The 19872-nt window shown below is 41.2% G+C and overlaps 1 protein-coding gene across 2 annotated transcripts in view; it reads left to right on the plus strand.

The window, feature by feature from the left end:
• The window catches only part of LOC104997535 (chromosome unknown open reading frame, human C10orf11), a 926454-nt gene that overhangs the window by 310240 nt on the left and 596342 nt on the right, over positions 1–19872 (plus strand). The gene's annotated exons all lie outside the window — the stretch shown is intronic.

Consider the following 19872-nt stretch of genomic DNA (forward strand, 5'->3'; position numbering starts at 1 on the left):
CATCACTTCATGGGAAATAGATGGGGAAACAGTGGAAGCAGTGTCAGACTTTATTTTTCTGGGCTTCAAAATCACTGCAGATGGTGACTGCAGCCATGAAATTAAAAGACGCTTACTCCTTGGAAAGAAAGTTATGTCCAACCTACATAGCATATTGAATAGCAGAGACATTACTTTGCCAACAAAGATCCGGCTAGTCAAGGCTATGGTTTTTCCTGTGGTCGTGTATGGATGTGAGAGTTGGACTGTGAAGAAGGCTGAGCGCCGAAGAATTGATGCTTTTGAACTGTGGTGTTGGAGAAGACTCTTGAGAGTCCCTTGGACTGCAAGGAGATCCAACCAGTCCATTCTGAAGGAGATCAGCCCTGGGATTTCTTTGGAAGGAATGATGCTAAAGCTGAAACTCCAATACTTTGGCCACCTCATGTGAAGAGTTGACTCATTGGAAAAGACTCTGATGCTGGGAGGGATTGGGGGCAGGAGGAGAAGGGGACGACAGAGGATGAGATGGTTGGATGGCCCACTGACTCGATGGACGTGAGTCTGAGTGAACTCTGGGTATTGGTGATGCACAGGGAGGCCTGGTGTGCTGCGATTCATGGGGTTGCAAAGAGTCAGACACGACTGATCGACTGAACTGAACTGAACTGAACTGAAGGTGAGTTTTTTCCAGCTCATCATAAATGCATCCTATTGGGACCAAGCAGAATCCTGCTGTAGTCCGGGTGAATTGCTATCTATTGCTTCTCTCTTATCTCCTCAGCATGTCACTCCATCATAGAAGGAAATTAAATTGGCTTGGCATGGGTTGCTCTTCACAGAACTTACTAGTTGTTCCCTATACCTTGGGCATCTCTAGGTGATTGCAGATTGATTGCCTTATGATTTATACACCAGAGCTGAAAACCTTCCTTTTGAGACTTGAGGTTCTTACATAGATCTTAAGCTGGAACCTTTTTTTTTTAAAGAAAGAAAATGAATTCATTTTTTTTTATATAAAATTAAATATATGGGAGACTTGTTGGGAAGGGGAAAGTGGAAGAAAAAAATGTCCAAGCCCACCTCTGCTCATACTAATCTATACTTTTTAGCAGTTATTTCTGAGAGAGTGATTTATTTACACTGACAGCTTGTTACTTATGGTAGCTGCTGCCAGCTTCTGAAGTAATCTGATAACGTCAAAATGTGAAGGGAAGCTATAGGCTTTGCCTTGACTGACTTGCTATAAATCATGTACATTGCTGGTGTCTATATGAGGATGCTTGGGTTGATACTGATGGAAATACAAATCAAATACAACACATGGTAACCCAATTCAGAGCTAGAGATTTTGGATTAAGCCTATTGGATTCATATTTTTAAGTGAAACAGAGCAGACATACCCGGTTGTGTATTGAAACTTCAAAACTGTCTACTCTGGTAACTTCAAGGACAACAGCTGCCTTTGAAATGAAATTACAGACTGGTGGGCTAGCATGGATTTTTATTTCTTTATTCATTCAACAACCATTTATTGAACACCTACTATATATATATATCAAGGGGAATGTATGTAATTTAAATTTTTTCTTGCAAATTTGTTGGCTTATGTAAGCTTCATGAGGGTAGAGCTTTGTCTTGGTCATCACGGTATCCAGTTCTTAAAATAGAGCTTGGCCCACAGTACTTTCTCAGTAAATATTTGTTGAGTGAGAATAGGAAGCCCAGAGTCTGAATATTAGTGCTGTCAAAACCTGGAAGTTACTCTCTAGGCAGAAAGAGTCATTCCCTTTTCTGGACTGTCTATGGGGTCCTCTCTAGTCCTTCCTATAGATTTCTGGCAAAGTATCTTTCATGCATGCAACCACGGTCACTTGCTTAGTTGTGTCTGCCTCTTTGCGACCCCTGGACTGTAGCCTGCCAGCCTCCGCTGTCCATGGGATTTCCCAGGACGAATATTGGAGCGGGTTGCCGTTTCCTACTCCAGGGGATCTTGCTGACCTAGGGATCAAACTCATGTCGCCTGCAATTTCTGCATTGGCAGGCAGATTCTTTATCACTGAGACACCTGGCAATCCCCAAAAGCATATTTCATACTGTAATGTAATTATTGGTTTATACACTGTTCTCTTCAGCCATAGCACAAGCTTTGTCTAAAAGGGCAGAAATCATGTCTTACTCACCTTGGACTTCCCAGTGGCCTGGCGTGTGGGTGGTACCAAATAATTGCTTATAGCCATGGAATGACATAATTCTTATAAAATTAACCACCTATATCTCTGTGTTTTCATGTGTACATAATGGCATTTAAAAAACCCTGAAGTACAAATACTGCTGCATGCCCACAGTGCTCATTTTGTCAAGTTCTAGAAAAGATGATTTTTATACCATTCCTTTTGTTTATCTCCTTTTTCTAATTTTTTTAGGTTAAATATTATCTGTGAACTTTAATAATAAAGGGGAAAGCCTTTAGTGTCCTTTTCTCTAACCACTTCACATACAAAGAGATGAGGTTGTGAGATTTTGTGTGTGTGGCTTTCCTGGTGGCTCAGTGGTGAAGAATCCACCTACTGAGTGAGACACAGGTTTGATCCCTGGATTGGGAAGATCCCCTGGAGAAGGAAATGGCAACCCATTTCAATAATCTTGCCTGGGAAATCCCATGGACATACGAACCTGGAGGGCTGTAGTCTACAGGGTCTCAAAAGAGTTGGACATGACGTAGCAACTAAGCAACAGTAATAATGAATTTTTATCAGTTGGTTCAACCAAATGCATCAAGGGAGTTTGCTGAATAATGGGATCCTTTAGTAAATGGGGCACCTACTCTCAAATGTGTCTTTGGTATAAAAGTGTCCTTTTATATAAATCTGGACATCCAACTATTGGGTTTGCTTAAAGGGAGGCACGCCTGTGTTGAAGAGGAAGCATGAAACAGCGTGGAGTCTTAACCACGATGAGAAACGCGAGGCAGTGGTCAGATTTATTCCTAACATTTACAGATTCTTGGTTGAGTGCAAGTGGAAGGCTGCATACCATATATCTAATTATGTTATATCTTCTTGTCATGAAAAACATGTTTTAATTAATGACTTGAAATTCCAGATTTCAGTTTAGAATTCTTCACCTCTTTGGGGTTTTAAGCTGGAACATGGCAGCATGAACACAGCCTACCCTGGGTCCACTGCCTGTTCCCCTTCTTGTGTACCCCTAGCTGTCTTGTCCTGTAAGGAGCCTATTGCATCTGTGTCTGGAAATTCCTACATGTCCATTCTCAGCTCGTCATAAAGAACCATCTCTCATGTTAAGGTTGGACACTGGTTTACTTTTGCAGGATGGATCAGGGATGTGCAGCTATAGAAGTGAGCTCTGGGTCGTCTGGGCAGAGAGTGGCAGAATTCTGGATACCCAAAATGCATCTTAGAAAGTAGACGATGTACTCCAAAATGTTCCTAGGCCTTGTATCCCATGGGGGGAAGGCACAGCCTAAGGAAGGCTGAAGGCGGCTCAGCGAAGCGGCCTCCTCTAGCTCAGGCTTAAGAGCCTTGCTGTCAGTGGTGGACATGCACTGGAAGACTGCTTCATGGCTCCCAATCTAAAGACAAATCCATGCTTCCTGAATTACAGGCACAAAGATCACCTTAGATTTGGACCAGTGTTAATGATCCAGTGGTCTCAAATTTTAACATGTGTAGGAGTCTCTTGGGAATGGATCAGAATGAATACTTGGTCTATGCTTTGATGAACTGCTGATGCCCCATGAGTAATTATGACAGCCATGCCCAGGCCACTGCCAAATTCCCAACTTTGAAGAGAACATGCATGGGACGTACTTAGCACAATGGTAAGCCGTTAATAATTGGTAGCTGTCATTATTGTTATTATTATTACAATTATTATGAGTTGATTCCCATGTCTTACCATCCAAGAAAGGCCAGCAAGTTTGTGTAATTTTCTCTTGCTGAGTGAGAACTTTCTTAAGAAGGAGTTTGTATGTTTCACATTTGTCACTGTCATACTTTTCATGCTTATCTGTCATCATCAGGTAAACTGTTCCCATCCTATAAACATGTTATTCATCTCCTTGCCCTAACTTCATGGGCAAGCTCACTTAGCCTTTCTATTTTGGTGCTACAGTTTGACTTTGTTTTCATATACAGAGTGGACAAAAATTAGTGGGGCTTTCTTATTTATTTATTTGTTTTTAATTTAAGGGACTTTCTTATTTAGATGCCCATGACTGAGGCAGAATGAAGGATCATGTGTTCGTTTCTTACCTTGAAGTTTAGTTATTTTTGCTTTTGCTAGAAAGAAAAGGAAGTGGGAGGAAAGTTCTTTCTTGAGGAGTTATTAAGGAGGAGGGTAGCAATTTTCCTTCAAGAAACAGACTCATCTTATAATGTTCTTTGTCTTTAAGGAGGGTGGTGGTGAGTGGGGGAGGATAGGATGTTGGAGATAACCAGAGCTTTCTGTATACCACTGGATTTGTCATTCCAAAGTAGCTGATGGATCATGAGGCCTAAGGAAGGTGCAGAAATGGACTTTCCTTGTCAACATTCTTCTGGGAAATAGGAATTTTCAAGAAGGAGACTTCTCAAACGCTTTCCCTTTAGGATTCTTAGCTTTGTCTGAAGCTGACTCTGATCTTTGGCGTGTCCAAGAGACACAAAGGAGAGGGTTTCTGGATTTATATGTTAGTTGATAAGTCCAAGACAGCAAGCTGCTTCTTCTTTTGACTGTCTATGGGGTATTCAGTTGTCTTCTGCTTTCCCCCTTGTGTCAAATGCTATATTTGGTTTGCTTAGATGATATGAACCTGGAGGAGTAAGGAAAAAGTTAAAAATAGTAGGACTCAGCCCAAAGTGGAAAATAAGTAGTGGTTATTGAGGAACCAAGGTTATACACATGGGGAGACAGAGAACAACCAACAGGGCCATGTTGGAGGGATAAAGAGAACTGCCATCCTCTGAGATACTCTACCGTGTTGTCTTGTCTCTGAAGAGTAAAGAGTCATATGATGAGTACTTAGGAGAGGTGGACTGTAGTCTTGAAAGTATCACTTCTGCTCTAGGTTTATTGCCTCTTTGTTGCAAGCAGAGGATCTTTCATTTCCTTTCAGTTCTAAGAGGACTTACCTGGTGGCTCAGATGGTAAAGTAGCTGCCTACAGTGTGGGAGACCTGGGTTCGATCCCTGGGTCAGGAAGATCCTCTGGAGAAGGAAATGGCAACCCACTCCAGTACTCTTGCCTGGAAAATCCCATGGACAGAGGAGTATAATAGGCTACAGTCCATGATGTTATTTTTATAAATATATTTTATATAAGACATGTGGTAACCAGAAAGATCTTTTGTGTAGCAGATACACAAAAGATTAACAGAGGAATCAAATCATACTGCCACAAAAGTCATCAAATCACAGAGCAAGGTAGCAAGAGAAGAAGCAAGGAACCAAAGAACTTGAGAATAGCCATAAAATAATGAACAAAACGATAATAGTAGGTCCTTATCTATCAGTAATTACCATAAACATAAATGGATTAACTTTTCCAATTAAAAAAATGGCTTAGTGGATAGAAAACATAGATCCAATGATATGTTGCTCACAAGCTGAGAGTCAAGGGATGGAAGAAGTTATTTCAAACAAGAGGTAGCCAGAAGAAAGCAGGGTTAGTTATACATACAGCAAACAATATAGACTTCAAGCAAAAACTGGTCAAAAAAGACAAGGAATGTAGTTATATAAGAAAGAAGTCAATTCATTAAGAAGGTATAACAATTGTAAATATTTATGTAGCCAACAGTGGAACACTCAAATGTGTAAAGCAAACACTAACAGAACTAAGGAGAAATAAACAGCAATGAAATAATAGTTGTGGGCTTGAATGCCTCACTCTTAAGTATGGATAGATAATCCTGACAGAGAACCAATAGGGAAAAGCAGATTTGAACAATACTGTAGACCAAATGACTTAATAGACGTATGCAGAACATTCCATCCAACCGGAGAAGAAACACATTAAGTGCACGTGGAACATTTTCTAGATGAGATCATGTGTTAGATCGTAGAGCGAGTCTCAACAAATTTGAGATGGTAGAAATTAAATCAAGTGTGAAACTTGAATAGCAAGGGAAAGCTGAGAAATCCACGGATATGTGGGAACAAAACAGCACACTTGTGAACAACCAATGGATCAAGAAGAGAAGGGAACTGCAGATTATCTTGAGACAAATGAAAATGGGAATGCAGTGTATCAAAATTAATGGGATGCATCAAAGTCAGTTCTAAGATGGAATTTTATAACAGTAAATGTATCCTTCAAAAAAAAAAGAGAGATCTTAGACAACCTAACTTTACACCTCAAGAACCAAAGAAAGAACAAGGTAAGCTCAAAGTTACCAGAGGGAATGAAATAATAGATGAAAGCAGCAATGGATGAAATAGAGAACGGGAAAACAATAGAAAAGATTAATGAAACTAAGTTGTTTCAGAAGATAAAGCATAAGACCTTAAAATAACCAAGAAAAAAAAGGACCCAAATCAGTGAAATTATAAATGAAAAAGAGAATTACAATGGATGTCACAGAAATACAAAAGATCATGAGACTACTATGAATAGTTATATACCAACAGTTTGCCTGACCTAGAAGAAAAAAGTTGCTAGAAACATACAACTTACCAAGACTGAATCATGAAAAATAGAAACTTTGAACAGACCAAAAACAAAAGATTGAGCCAGTAATCATAAAGTTTCTAACAAAGAAAACCCATGACTAGATGGTGTCATGGTGAACTATACCAAACCTTTAGAGAAGAATCAATGGCAATCCTCCTCAAACTTTAACAAAAAAGTGAAAAGAAGGGAATATCTCCAAACTCATTTTGCAAGGCCAACAAAGTCAGATAAGATCTTCTTCCAACAAGAAAAGAATGCTATAGGCCAGTATCTCTGATGAATATCAGTGCAAAAATTGTCAACAAGATACTAGCAGACCAAATTAAGCAACACAGTAAAAGTATCATAGAGTGTGATCAAATGGGATTTATCTGTGGAATGCAAGTTTGGTTCAGTATATGCATTTCAATATGTGCAATGTCATATATCACATTACTGGAATGAAAGATAAAATCATATCATTTCAATCAATGCAGGAAACATTGGATGAAATTCAGTGTCCATTCATGATAAAAAAAACTCTGAGCAAATTGGGTATAGAAGGAATGTAGCTCAAGGTAATAAAGGCTGATATGACAAACCCACAGCTAATACCATACTCAATGGTGAAAGGTTGAATGCTTTTCTTCTAAGATCAGTAACAAGACAAGGGTGTCTGCTTTCGCCAGTCTTAGTCTGATAGTAATGGAAGTCATAGCCAGAGTAATCAGGTAAGAAAAAGAAATAAAAGGCATCTAAATTGGAAAGAAAGAAATAAAATTGTCTCTGCTTGCGTATAACATAATCATATATATTAGTAGAAAATCCCAAAGATCCCCCCAAAACCACTCGAACTAATAAATCCAATGAAGTTGCAGAATATGAAATCAACACACAAGGATCAGTTTTATTTCTATATACTAATACACAAGTTATCTGAAAAAGAATGAAAGAAAGCAGTCCTGTTTATAATAGCATCAAAAATAATAAAACCCTTAGAAATAAACATAACCAAGGAGATAAAGGATCTGTACACTGACAACTATAAGAGATTGATGAAAGAAATTGAAGAAATAAATAAAATGTACTATGTGCTCACAGACTGAAAGAATTATTATTACTAAAATATCCATACCAAAGTCATCTATAGACTCAATGCAATCCCTATCAAGATCCCAATGGCATTTTTTTAAAGTAGAAAAAACAATCTTAAATTTTATATAGAACCACAGAAGACTCTGAATAGCCAAAGCAATCATGAGAAAGAACAACAAAGCTGGCAGTGTCACACCTTCTGATAAAATGTAGTAATCAAAACCCTGTGGTACTGGCATAAAAACAGACACACAGACCAAAGGAGCAGAATCACAAGTCCAGAAATAAACCCATCCACATACAGACAAGTAGTATTTGACAAAGGGCTCAAGAATACTTACAGACTTCCCTGGCGGCTCAGATGGTAAAGAATCCACCTGCAATGCAGGAGAGCCAGGTTCGATCCCTGGGTGGGGAAGATCCCCTGGAGAAGGAAATGGCAACCCACTCCAATATTCTTGCCTGGAAAATCCCATAGACAGAGGAACCTGGTGGGCCACAGTCCACGGACTCGCAAAGGGTCGGACACGACTGAGCGACTGAGCATAGTTCATAGTTCAAGAATACTTAATGGAGAAAAATAGTTTCTTCAATAAATGGCGTTGGAAAAACTGGATATTCAAGTGCAAAAGAATGAAACTGGAGGCTTATATTATTTACTTACAAAAGTTCCTTGATACTGATCTTGGCAATGACTTCATGAGTATGACATGAAAAGTACAGGGGGCAAAAGCAAAAATCTGTAAGTAGAACAGTATCAAACTAAAAAAAAATCCCTGTTTTCTTCTTTTGAACAACAAAAGAAATCAACAAAATGAAAAGGCAGCTTATGGAATGGGAGAAAATATTTGCAAACCACTTATCTGATAAGGGGTTAGTATCCAAAGTATATGAGAAACTTAGAACTCAGTAACAAAAAAGCAAATAATGCAATTGAAAAATTTACAAAGGACCGGAATAGACATTTTTTTTTCCCCAAAAAAGTATTCAGATGGCCAACACGTACATGAAGAAGTGCTCAGCGTCAATAATTATCAGGAGAATGCAAATCAAAACCACAAGAATGGCTGTTATCAAAAAAATAAGTGGTAGCAAGAACATGGAGAAAAAGGAGCTCTTCTGCACTGTTGGTGGGAATGTAAATTGGTTCAGCCACTATAGAAAGCAGTATGGAGGTTCCTTGGAAAATAAAAATTGAACTCACATATGACCTAGTAACTGCACCTCTGCATATATATCCAAAGGAAATGAAATAACTACCTCGAAGAGATATTGGCACCCTTGTGTTCAATGTGACATTATCTGTAATAGCCAAGATGCGGAAACCTAAGTTATTGATGGATGAATGGGAAAAGGAAACGTGAGAATATACGTGTGTATATATGTAAATGTATATATGCATATATTTATATACGTGCATTATAAACATATATGTATATAAATATTATTCAGCCATAAGAATAAAGAATTCTTGTCCTTTGTGACAAAAGGGATGAACCTTTTGGGCATTTTGCTAAGTGGAATAAATCTGACTAAGAAAAATACTATATGATCTCACTTTATGTAAAATCTAAAAAAAAACTGGACTCATAGAAACAGTATATATTGGTTGTTGGCAGAGGTGGTCTGGTGGGGGAAATGGGTGAAGTAGTCAAAAGGTATAAACTTCCAATTATAAGATGAGCAAGTTATGGGGATGGAATGTACATCCTGGTGACTATAGTTAACAATACTATATTGTATATTTGAAATTTGGTGAGAAAGTATATATTTAAAGTTCTCCACACACACACACACGTACACACACTCACACACATAAATTAAAATGATGTGAGGTGATCAGTGTGTTAACTAACCTTCTTGTGTTCATAATTTTACAATACATATATTAAATCATAAAGCTTCTTTACCATCTGAGCCACCAGGGAAGCCCAGACTTGTAATATGTTGTATGCCAGTTATATCTCCATGAAGCTGGGGGGAGGGATAATTTATTCATAAAATATTAATTATACCCTTATTTAGGGCATCATTTCGGGTGCTGTGAGTACAGAAACAAGTTACTGTCAAATCGCTGTGTGCTCGTTGACTCTGGATGTTTGTTGGGTACCTGCTCTTTTGTAGGCACAGTGCTCCTTGTTGGGATACTAAAGTGATTAGAGACATAGATTTTGTTCCCATGGCTGCTGTGCCATGTTGCCACGCAGCTACTGTCCTGCAGGAGTGCCTGTCCACTCAGTATGCTGATCAATGGATCTTGGTATCAGAAAATACGGTGAAGGGGGTGCCTGGAATTAGGAGAAGAAATGTTAGCGATTTAAGGCATTTACCAAGCGTTTTTCATTCTTTTTAGGTCTTGGCTCAAATAATCACCTTCTCATAGAAGCCCACCCTGGCCACTTGATTTTGTACTACAGTCTCCACTCTTTGAAGTTCCTGATCCTCGTATTCTGGTCTTTTTCTTCTTCCCTTACTACTGCCTGTTACCACTGATTACTTTCCAACATGTGATATAATTTACTTATTTATTGAAATTTTTGGAGATGATTCGTGTACCTTGTGCTAAAATACGTGTTCCACAAAGGCTGAAATCTTTGCCCTCCTTGTTCAGCAATGTATCCCAAGTGCCTCAAAGTGTAGTGGGCACTTGAAAGATATTTGTTGAATGGATTAATAAGTGACTGCATGACTGAGGCATAGAGTGTTATTACACTGTTGGAGGACACTTGGTGTATTATTCAGTAAGTCATTAATCTTGAGACATTGATGGGCATTAACCTACTAATGTGAATGTCTTTTGTTTTGAGGGGCGATGATGTGTAATGGCAAAACAAGATGTATTTTCTTTGGTAAAGTATGGCTGACCCCCGGGTAATTTAGCATCTAGCTTTGCTCAGGGAAAGCCCTCAGCTGTTGACTTGGTTAAGTTGGGCTGAGCCGTCAGAAATATCTTTGCTTCATATAAATTTTAGGATTACTTGTTCCTAGTTATGTAAAAAATGTCTTGGGTAATTTGATAGAGATTGTATTAAATCTGCAGATTGCTTTGGGTAGTATGGCCATTTTAACAATATTAATTCTTCCAATCCAAGAGCATGGGATATCTTTCCATTTCTTTAAATCATCTTCAGTTTCCATAATTAGTGTTTTGTAGTTCTCAGGATTTGTCTTTCACCTCCTTGGTCAGGTTTTATCCCTAAGTATTTTTTTTAATGCAATTTTAAAGGGGATTATTTACATTCCTTTTGTGGTATTTCATTGATAGTGTAAAGAAAGGCAGCCAATTTATGTATGCTAATCTTGTGTTCTGCCAGCTTACTGAATTTGTTGATCAGTTCTAGTAGTTGTGTGAAATCTTTAGGATTTTCTTTATATAGTATCATGTCATTTGCATATAATGACACTTTAATCTCTTCCCTTTCAATTTGATTACCTTTTCTCTTTACTCCTTTGTACGACAAATAATCACCAACAGCACATCATCCAGCCCAAACTCTTCGATTAGTACTGATGTGTTCTTTTGACGAGGATTGCTGTGATGTGTTGTGTGTTGACTCTAGGCTAGCCACCCTGAGAGCCCCGTGCTCCTGCATGATGCTCTGACTTGAGCTCCGGGTCCCATATTTCCTGGTCAAAAACTTTTCTTCATATTAACGCAGAGTATACTTTTCATTTTGTTGAAATAAAGTGTTTCTCCTCTCTTGGTCTTGTATGATGTGGTTATACTTGCCACCAGGCAATAGAAGGTGCTATAAGCTGTCCTCTCAGCTGAGATTCCCAGTTTTCCCCTGAGCCCACTCTGAAACATCATGCCCTAAATCCATGAACCTACTCACATGTTTGTGAGATGCAGAAAGCCTGATACACACAACTTCTTAGAAAAACCTTGTACCTTTGATCACTGTAAGTTGCTTACACGTTAATTGTAAACTGTGTGTGTGTGTGTGTGTGTGTGTGTGTGTGTGTGTGAGGGCAGGTAGGCAGATGGGCAAGACTGGAGAGAGGGTGGCCAAGAGTAATTCTAAGGGACCAAATACATCAGCTTCCTCCCCAAACTCTCCTCCTCGTTTAGTAAGTGAAGACACATGAAAGTGGAACATTTGGCGCTTTGCACCAATATTATGGTGTAAAATTATAGTTAGGAATATTGTGTAAAAATCGTAATAGTTTGCAGTTATAGCTATGGTGAGAACAGCAGGCAAGACTATAAGCTTTAATTTATGTTGTGCTTTGGACATTTTTCAGAAACTATTTACCCATTACCTCTTAGGTCAGTGGCCTAATAATGCAACAAAGCACTTTTTGAAATTGCAGATAATTTTCAGTGCTCAGATCTCTGTGTAGTATTGATGGGGAGGGTGGTTGATTAGGACCTTGGGAATTGTGCTTGATGGGAACAATCTGGAAGGAGTGAAAAATTATTAAACACACACAGCGGGAGATGGAGGATTTACCATTGTCGTGCGGTGCTATTAATTCTCATTGCTCGGTACAGCGGCTTGATTGCATACTGTGAATACTGTTTATTGGAGAATGGGTACAATTTTGCTGCAGTTGTTGTAATGTAATACTAAATGCTAATTAGGCTTCTAACAATAATTAGAACCTCTTGCCAGACTTAGAAATAGAAACACTCAATTGAATTTACAGAAACAAAGACCTTTAAGCTATGCCAGTAGCAGCGTCGACTTCAAAAGTTTTTTACGTTTTTAGTTACAGAATTGCCAACACATATATTTTTTTTTATGGTGTGCATAATGAGTTCATTTATGTTCTCAATAGGATTATTTTTAAAATGAGATAAAGCAAACCTCCTCCTCCCCATCTGATGAAGAAAACCTACAAACACAGGTATAAACTGAAATGCACCTTTGTTACCATGCAGATGGCAAGTGCAGCGCTCCTGGGTGTGTGGGGAAGGCGGGGCTGGGCTGGGAGCTTGGCTGATGGGGGTTTTAGCTCCATGGTGGATACTTTTCCCTTGAACCCATCCATGTCCCCTCTCTACACAGACACACACACACACACACACACCAGTTATCACCTGATTGCCTGAGTTATTTCACTCTTTTTAGCTGCTTTGCTTTGTCAAACTTCTCAAGTCTACCAGGATGGCAGAACTCTCAGCAAAGTAGGGAGTATGTCACGTTGAGCTGTGAGCAGTAATTAGCTGAGAATTTCCCTGGCATTCTCTGGGGCTTGTGGTTTTACCGCATCACTGCTGGGCTGGAGGCTTGGGTGGCTCCCAGAAATGTGGCCATGGACAAGTCAAGAAGGTCAGCAGGACCTGGACGTGTTTTCTTGGCCATGGACACTGTTGCAGCTTGTGACCTGGGTTTGTTTGGCAGCACTTGACTACGGCCTTTGTTGTTGGGGTCTCAACACTATATTTAATTTCCTCATCTTGTTTTGTTTTGAAACCCAGAAGTACAAAAACTTAAGCAAACTTCATTGAACCTCCCCTTGTAAATACATCACGTGAAAAAATGGAGAATGCCTCCCCTCCTTTTAATTTTAACCCAGCTGAAGTTGATGAGCTGGTCTTTGGTGTGAATAATTAGCTGCTTGACATGATGTATCATGTTACCCTTTTGTCTGGAGCCATCAAGGTAATAGAAATAGAATCCTGAAGCCCTATTCTGAAACAGTATTCAAACAATGTAAGCTCTGCTGCTGCGCAGGTGCCAACTTTCTGGTTAAAGTGAGTTCTCACAGGTCTCACTGGCTATGGGGAAACAGGTTTTATGACGGAAACACTGGAAGCCCGGTTTTGTGCCAGCCTCCAGCATGAAGCATGGCTAGCAAAGCAGCAGTTTTTGATGACTCTCTGGTTTTGGTTAGAGTGGTCATTTATAGAAGCTGTTAAAAACAGTAAGGAAAAAGAATGTTTGTAGAAACTTCCATTTTCATGCCTTTCTTAATATTTCACCAAGTTCTCATCCAACTTAACTCCTTCCCTCAATTAAGGGAATCAATCATTCCTGCCCCCAGCCCCACCCTCCTCTGGTAAATTTTTGTGGTTTTTGGGGTTATTGTGTGGCTTCCTTTGAGTTCCTTTCATTTTTGTTTTTGACCTTCTCCACTTGTCTCCTCCTTACCAAGTGCTCCCCCTACTGGTGGGGCCTTTGCCTTATGGGTGGGCGTGTGCATGTGCTCCTGGCTTTAGTTGTGTGGCCTCCTTGTGACCCACTGGCCTGTAGCCCGCCAGGCTCCTCTGGCCATGGGATTTCCCAGGCAAGAATAATGGAGTGGGTTGCCATTTCCTTCTTCAGGGGATCTTCCTGACCCAGAGATCAAACCCAAGTCTCCCACGTTGCAGGCTGAGCCACCGAGGGCCCCAAATCAGAGCTGCTTATTCAGGTTACCCAAGCCAGGTTCTTTTCTCAGAAATAACGTGATCCATGTTCTTTCTCTACTTCTCATTGGGGTGAGAGAAGTTTCTCTTTCTTTGTGTCTCTTTTGGATTCCCTGTGGCCTGTATGAATTTGGTGACATGACTTGATTCTGTCCTCTGCCTGATTATTACACAGTGGTGGGGGGGGAGGTCTCATTGTTTAACTGGGAGAAGGTCAACTGTTTATAGTGATCTCCTGATTTCACACCAGATCATATTCAGGGTGGAAGAGGGCATCAATCAATAATCAATGACCCCAAATCCTTGACTCCAGTGGCCAACTGCCTCCGTGCCCAAGAGTGCCCATGAGGTGAAGCAGCCCAAACCCGTGTTCGGTCCTAACGGGGTTAAATCCAGCTCCGTGACTGGAGGCGGGTGGCGTACATTTGCCTGTCTGGCAGGTTCTACGAAGTATGCCAGTGAAATTTCTAAGGAGGCACTGTGGGAGCATTTTGGTTGGCATTTGAGCAAGCATTCTCGATTGCCAGAGGTGCTCACGGTGTGGCGGTTTTCCTTTCCGAGGAGACAGTTTTGCTCACGCTGGTCTGCAGAGCGTCTGTGAAAGATGGGGCCTGAGCGAGTCCCATGCTCGCTTTCTCTTTTATGGTTACATTTTTCTCGTTCACAAGTCAGTGGCACCTGCAAATGGAAGGCTCGCTGAGGTAGCACCTGGCTGATTAGCAACGTGTGCTTGGTCCCGCGTCACACACTGCCCGTTAAATCACCTGCTCTCCTGCGGGGGCCCCGCGGCCGCCGCCCAGGGGCCGGCAGAGGTCACTCCAGCATGGCGGCCGCGGCCTGTGTTTTCCCACAGCCTGTCACATGTGGCCGGCCCGGCGACTTTGACAAAGTACCGCAGGGTGACCTGGTAGTCTCGGGTCAGAGTGAGAGAAATTGGTGTTGTACTAAGATGTATGTTAATACATATATTATTTATATGGGCATTAGCGAATGCTATTGTTGCCTCAGCACAAACCCAGGCCCAGGGATTGGCCTTGGGGGTTCGGCAAAGCTCACTTTCTCATGTTTCCCCCCCACTCCCTCCTCGCTCATGAATAATTAAAAACTTAAATTACTTGCCATGTACAAAATTCATATGCTGGGGAAAATAGCTACATGAAAATTAATTTTCTGTTCTGTGAGACTGACGGGAAATCAATTAATCTTGATGTATTATTTTATGCAGAACAGGGTGCGAGAACCTGCAGAGAGAATGACTACAGCTGTTCTTGTTGGTCGGGCCATATATTATCGTTGGCGGGTTTGACAGCTTCTGAAGGAAATGGCTGAGGGGTATCAGGCAGGTGAATCAACTGTAAAAATTTATTGGAGGATACAAACTGTTTCCAGGGGACTGATATAAAACTCACACTTGAGAACTGAAGTATTGAATGTTTTTGTGACTGAAGCAGCTTGTTGTCAATATTTATAGCTTTTCTCTTTGTTACATGTCCTATTTGTTTGATTAACTAGTCAGATGTTAGTGTCTGTCTGTAATTTATCTGTTGTGCCTTCTGTAGCATTTTTGATACATAAAGATTTACCACTAGATAAATAAGGCGGCTCACACAATGCAATATGCTAAATAAAATGACAGAGCTGTTTACAGCATGTTACAAGTTTTATAACTCACGAGGTAGATCAGTAACTTTTGTTTACGGGTGTCACAGTTAGTTGAAACCTGTCTCAATGTATTAACTATTATGGGGGTAAACAGGGCCCTCTTAAATAAGCAGAGATTATAATCAACACATACCTCATGGTAAATCATTTAAGAGGCTCTGTAAAAACATTTATGTACAGCCATACATTATGCATACATTTCTCAAATAAAATAAAATAAATGTGTGCTTTTAGAATAGGATGTAGTTACATTCCTTTGCCTTGCCGTTGTCATCAATTTCCCCCATGGATGATGGAGGTGCGGTGTTCAGACAAATGCTGACGCAGACAGACGGGAGCAGGCTGGCGAGGGGTGGTGGCTGGCAGGTGACTTCAGGAAAGGCTTCTGGGAAAGCTTGTGTATGCCGGGGGCATTACCGGGCAGCATGGTGGCTGGTGGGGCTGGGCAGTCACAGCTGCTCATCCTCCTTCAGCCCTGAGGTGGGTCCTTGAGGCTGATCACATGGCCTTTCGGGAGCCCCTGCATGATCTGTGGATCTAGGGAGACCCCATGAGAGCCAGTGTACGGAATGCTTCACCAAGAGCCCCCGTGTGACTACCTGCTTCTCATCTGTCACCAGGCAAGGTGGGGGGCTAAGAAGCAGGAAGACTGTTGGCCTCCTAGGAGATTGGCATGGGCACCAGGGTGCCCTCATCCCTACATCAAGGGTCGAATAGTTACCTTGTGCTGGGTGGGGTACTCTCCAGATGTCAGGCTCAGGGAGTTGCAACTAAGAATTCCAACTCCTATTGGTCAGTGTCAGACCGCACTCAGCAAATAACCTTTGAGACAGATGACATGATTTGTTATTCAGTTGCTAATAATTCATAAATGGCTTTCATTAATAGGACTTAATGTGGAGGACATTATGACAGTTTACCGCCTTTCTCAATAGAAGAATAGAATGGGTTGTGAGAGGCACACTGAGGGTACCTTGCATTGGTCTACTCTTTTTTCTCTTTCTGAAGCCTCTCATATATGTGGAATGTAATTAATCAGGATATTAAGATATGTTTGCTAATTTATAAGAGGGACTTTTTTCGTCTAACCAGTTTGAGGGCAGTGGTTGGGGGTGGCTCTGTAACAAACTACCACAAACTTAATGGCTTGACATTTATTTATTTAATGTTTATTATCTGTAAGGGAGGCAGTCTTGCCTAGGTTCTTGGGTTAGGTCTTTTAAGGCTGAAATCAAGATGCTTATCAAGATGCATTTTTCACCTGGAGAGTCTGGGAGCTCAACTTCTGAGCTCATTCAGGGAGTTGGCAGAATTCAGTTTCTTATCTTTGCAGGACTGAGGTCTTCATTTTCTTGGTGGATGTTTGCTTGAGTTCACTCTGAGCTTCTGGAGAATATTCTCAGGCTCTTTCCTCAGGTCTCCCTCTCCCCTGACGCCACTTCTTCAAGTAAGGTCCGTCTGCTGTTGACGCCTCCTTACACATCAAGTGGTTCTGACTTTCTCAGAGAAAATCTCTGCTTTAAAAAAAAAAAAAAAGCTCACATGATTGGATTATCTAGTTAATTCTCTATATCTTACAGCCAATCAATGAGTAAGTTAACTGTAGCTGCAAATACACTTTTACTATTTGACATAATCATGGAAGTACAACCATAGGGCAAAGATTGTGGAAGTCATCCTCGAATACTATCTACCAAGGAGTATTTGCTGTGATGTTTATGATGTGGATTTTTAGAGCAGTGCTGTTCTTAGTCTTTTTTGCCTGATGTACTCTGCATATAAGTAAATGGGGTGACAATAAATATAAGCAGGCTTGACATACTCCTTTCCCGATTTTTAACCAGTCCATTTTCCCAAGGTCCATATAATCAAAGCTATGGTTTTTCCAATAGTCATGCACAGATGTGAGGATTGGACCCTAAAGAAGGCTGAGCGTCAAAGAATTGATGCTTTCAAACTGTGGTACTGGAGAAGACTCTTGAGAGTCCCTTGAGGGATCAAACCAGTCCATCCTAAAGGAAATCAACCCAGAGTATTCTGGACTGATGCTGAAGCTGAAGCTCCAGTACTTTGGCCACCTGATGCAAAGAGCTGACTCATTGGGAAAGACCTTGATGCTGGGAAAGATTGAGGGCAGGAGGAGAAGGGGGTGACAGAGGATGAGATGGTTGGATGGCATCACCAACTCAGTGGACTTGGATTTGAGCAAACTCCAGAAGATAGTGAAGGACAGGGAAGCCTGGCGTGCTGCAGTCCATGGGTCGCAGAGTTGGGCACAACTTAGGGACTGAACAACAACAGTTCTTAGTCTTTACCTTTCTTTTTGAACCCACAACCTGGCCTGGAAGGAAGAGGGCCAGCTCTGTGGGTTCTGTCAACAAATACATGTGGAATGCCTGCTATACATAGTGAGCCCTATGGGCAGGAGCTAAAAATCTCTAAGATATACATTTCCGTACTCTCTCCACAACAAAGCTTTTCATACACATACACTCATCCCGTGAGATCATTAACCAATCAAGGCACTTAAGGACAGGTGCAAAGTGAAGTGGCCTGGAGTGGGAGGGTAAACCCCTGCAAAGTGAAGTGGACAGGAGAAGGCTTCAAGGGAGCAAGTGGTCAGCAAGCTGTGAATCAGCCACACAGTTGGACTAGCTGGAGAGGAAGGGGCCAGGGCACAAAAGTCGCAGAGAGGTTACTGTTGGGGAAGCAGTGGGAAGTTAACTGGAGGTGGAGTAGGGAGTCTTTTCCCACTTTTGATTAGAGCTCTACCCTCTTTTGGAGGTGGGTGGGAGGTGCACTGCTGTTGATGATGTTCACCCGAAGGAGGACAAAGAAATCACGTGACATTCCTTACTCTTAAAGAAGCGTCCCAAAGGATCTACACTCTCCATCCTTGCTGACAAGCCTTGTGGTGAGCCTCGCTATTCCTGGGGTACAGGGTACTCAGTGTGATAACTCGGTGTGTACCAAAGGTTTGCAGTCTGGGCTGCATGATATAATCCCATGGGAAGCTTTGAAAAAAATTTACTAATGCTCAGAACAAAATTGTTCTGGATGGGGTGGGAGATCAGCGTTTTATTGAAAAGTTCTCTGGGAGGTTTTAATGCCACTCAGGCAGGGTGAGAACCACTTTACCGTCTTACAGGTATGCACAAAGTGCTGGGGGATCCCTGCTGTTCTCTGTGTATACGAGGTGACTTTGGAAGTGGGGCCTTGAAACTTGAGAAGGACTTCACCGAGTTGACAGCGGGGATGGGACATTTCAGGAGAAGGGGGAAGAAGGTTTACAGTCTGCATGGAGACTAGTGAGAGCCCAATGGTTCATGCACAATGGAATTGGGATGAGGCTGCTGAGAAACAAAGCCAGAAGGATGGATCCGGGTGAACCTTGAAATGAGTACACTTGCATTTTGCAAACAAAACAAAACAAAACAAAGCAAATCCCTTTACTCTCAAGGCTTTGTGTTGATCCAACTTGACCTTCCCCTACAAGTTAATCCAAATGACTGAGGTTTGACTCCCATGTTCGGTTTCTCCAGGACTGGCTTTGATTTTTCTCAGAAGTAGAGCTGGTGTTTATTCTCCTAGCAGCTCTGTGTACACACACTGCCCATGGAACTGCCTGAGCTGAGCTGTAGTCCCTCTGAGAACTGCTTCCTGTTTGGTCTGGTATCTCCTAAGCCTGCCTTTCTTTCTTGCAGTCTGTAGTTGTAGAAATATGCAGTATTTGAAGTTTGGAGGAGATCAATTTTTCATCCTTTCCTTAGTGGGGTGAAGAATATTTCAAACACCACTGGAGACCAAAGAGCTCTGAGAAGTTTTGAAAAAGCTTGGGAAATAGGCCACATGCTTCACACTTCATTTTCTTTTCCCTCTCTTTTTTCATTGTTTTACTTAATTAAAATATTGTAATGCAAGAAGGAGAGATGAGGCAAATATTTAGAGAAAGGAAAGGAAGTGGGTTCATTTTTAAACTGACTTGAAGCAGGCATGGCGTTCATTATTTCATGGTTTGAAATAATTCTGAGTGTTTAGTAAGGTAAATCCCGAAATGTTCTTCCTGCCTGTGAGGCGATAAAAACTGAGCTGGAGCCGGATTGTTCCTGAAAACCCTCGCCAGCGTG

Source organism: Bison bison, unplaced genomic scaffold (assembly GCF_000754665.1).
Source record: "Bison bison bison isolate TAMUID 2011002044 unplaced genomic scaffold, Bison_UMD1.0 scf7180017864309, whole genome shotgun sequence".
NCBI classification, from domain to species: Eukaryota; Metazoa; Chordata; class Mammalia; order Artiodactyla; family Bovidae; genus Bison; species Bison bison.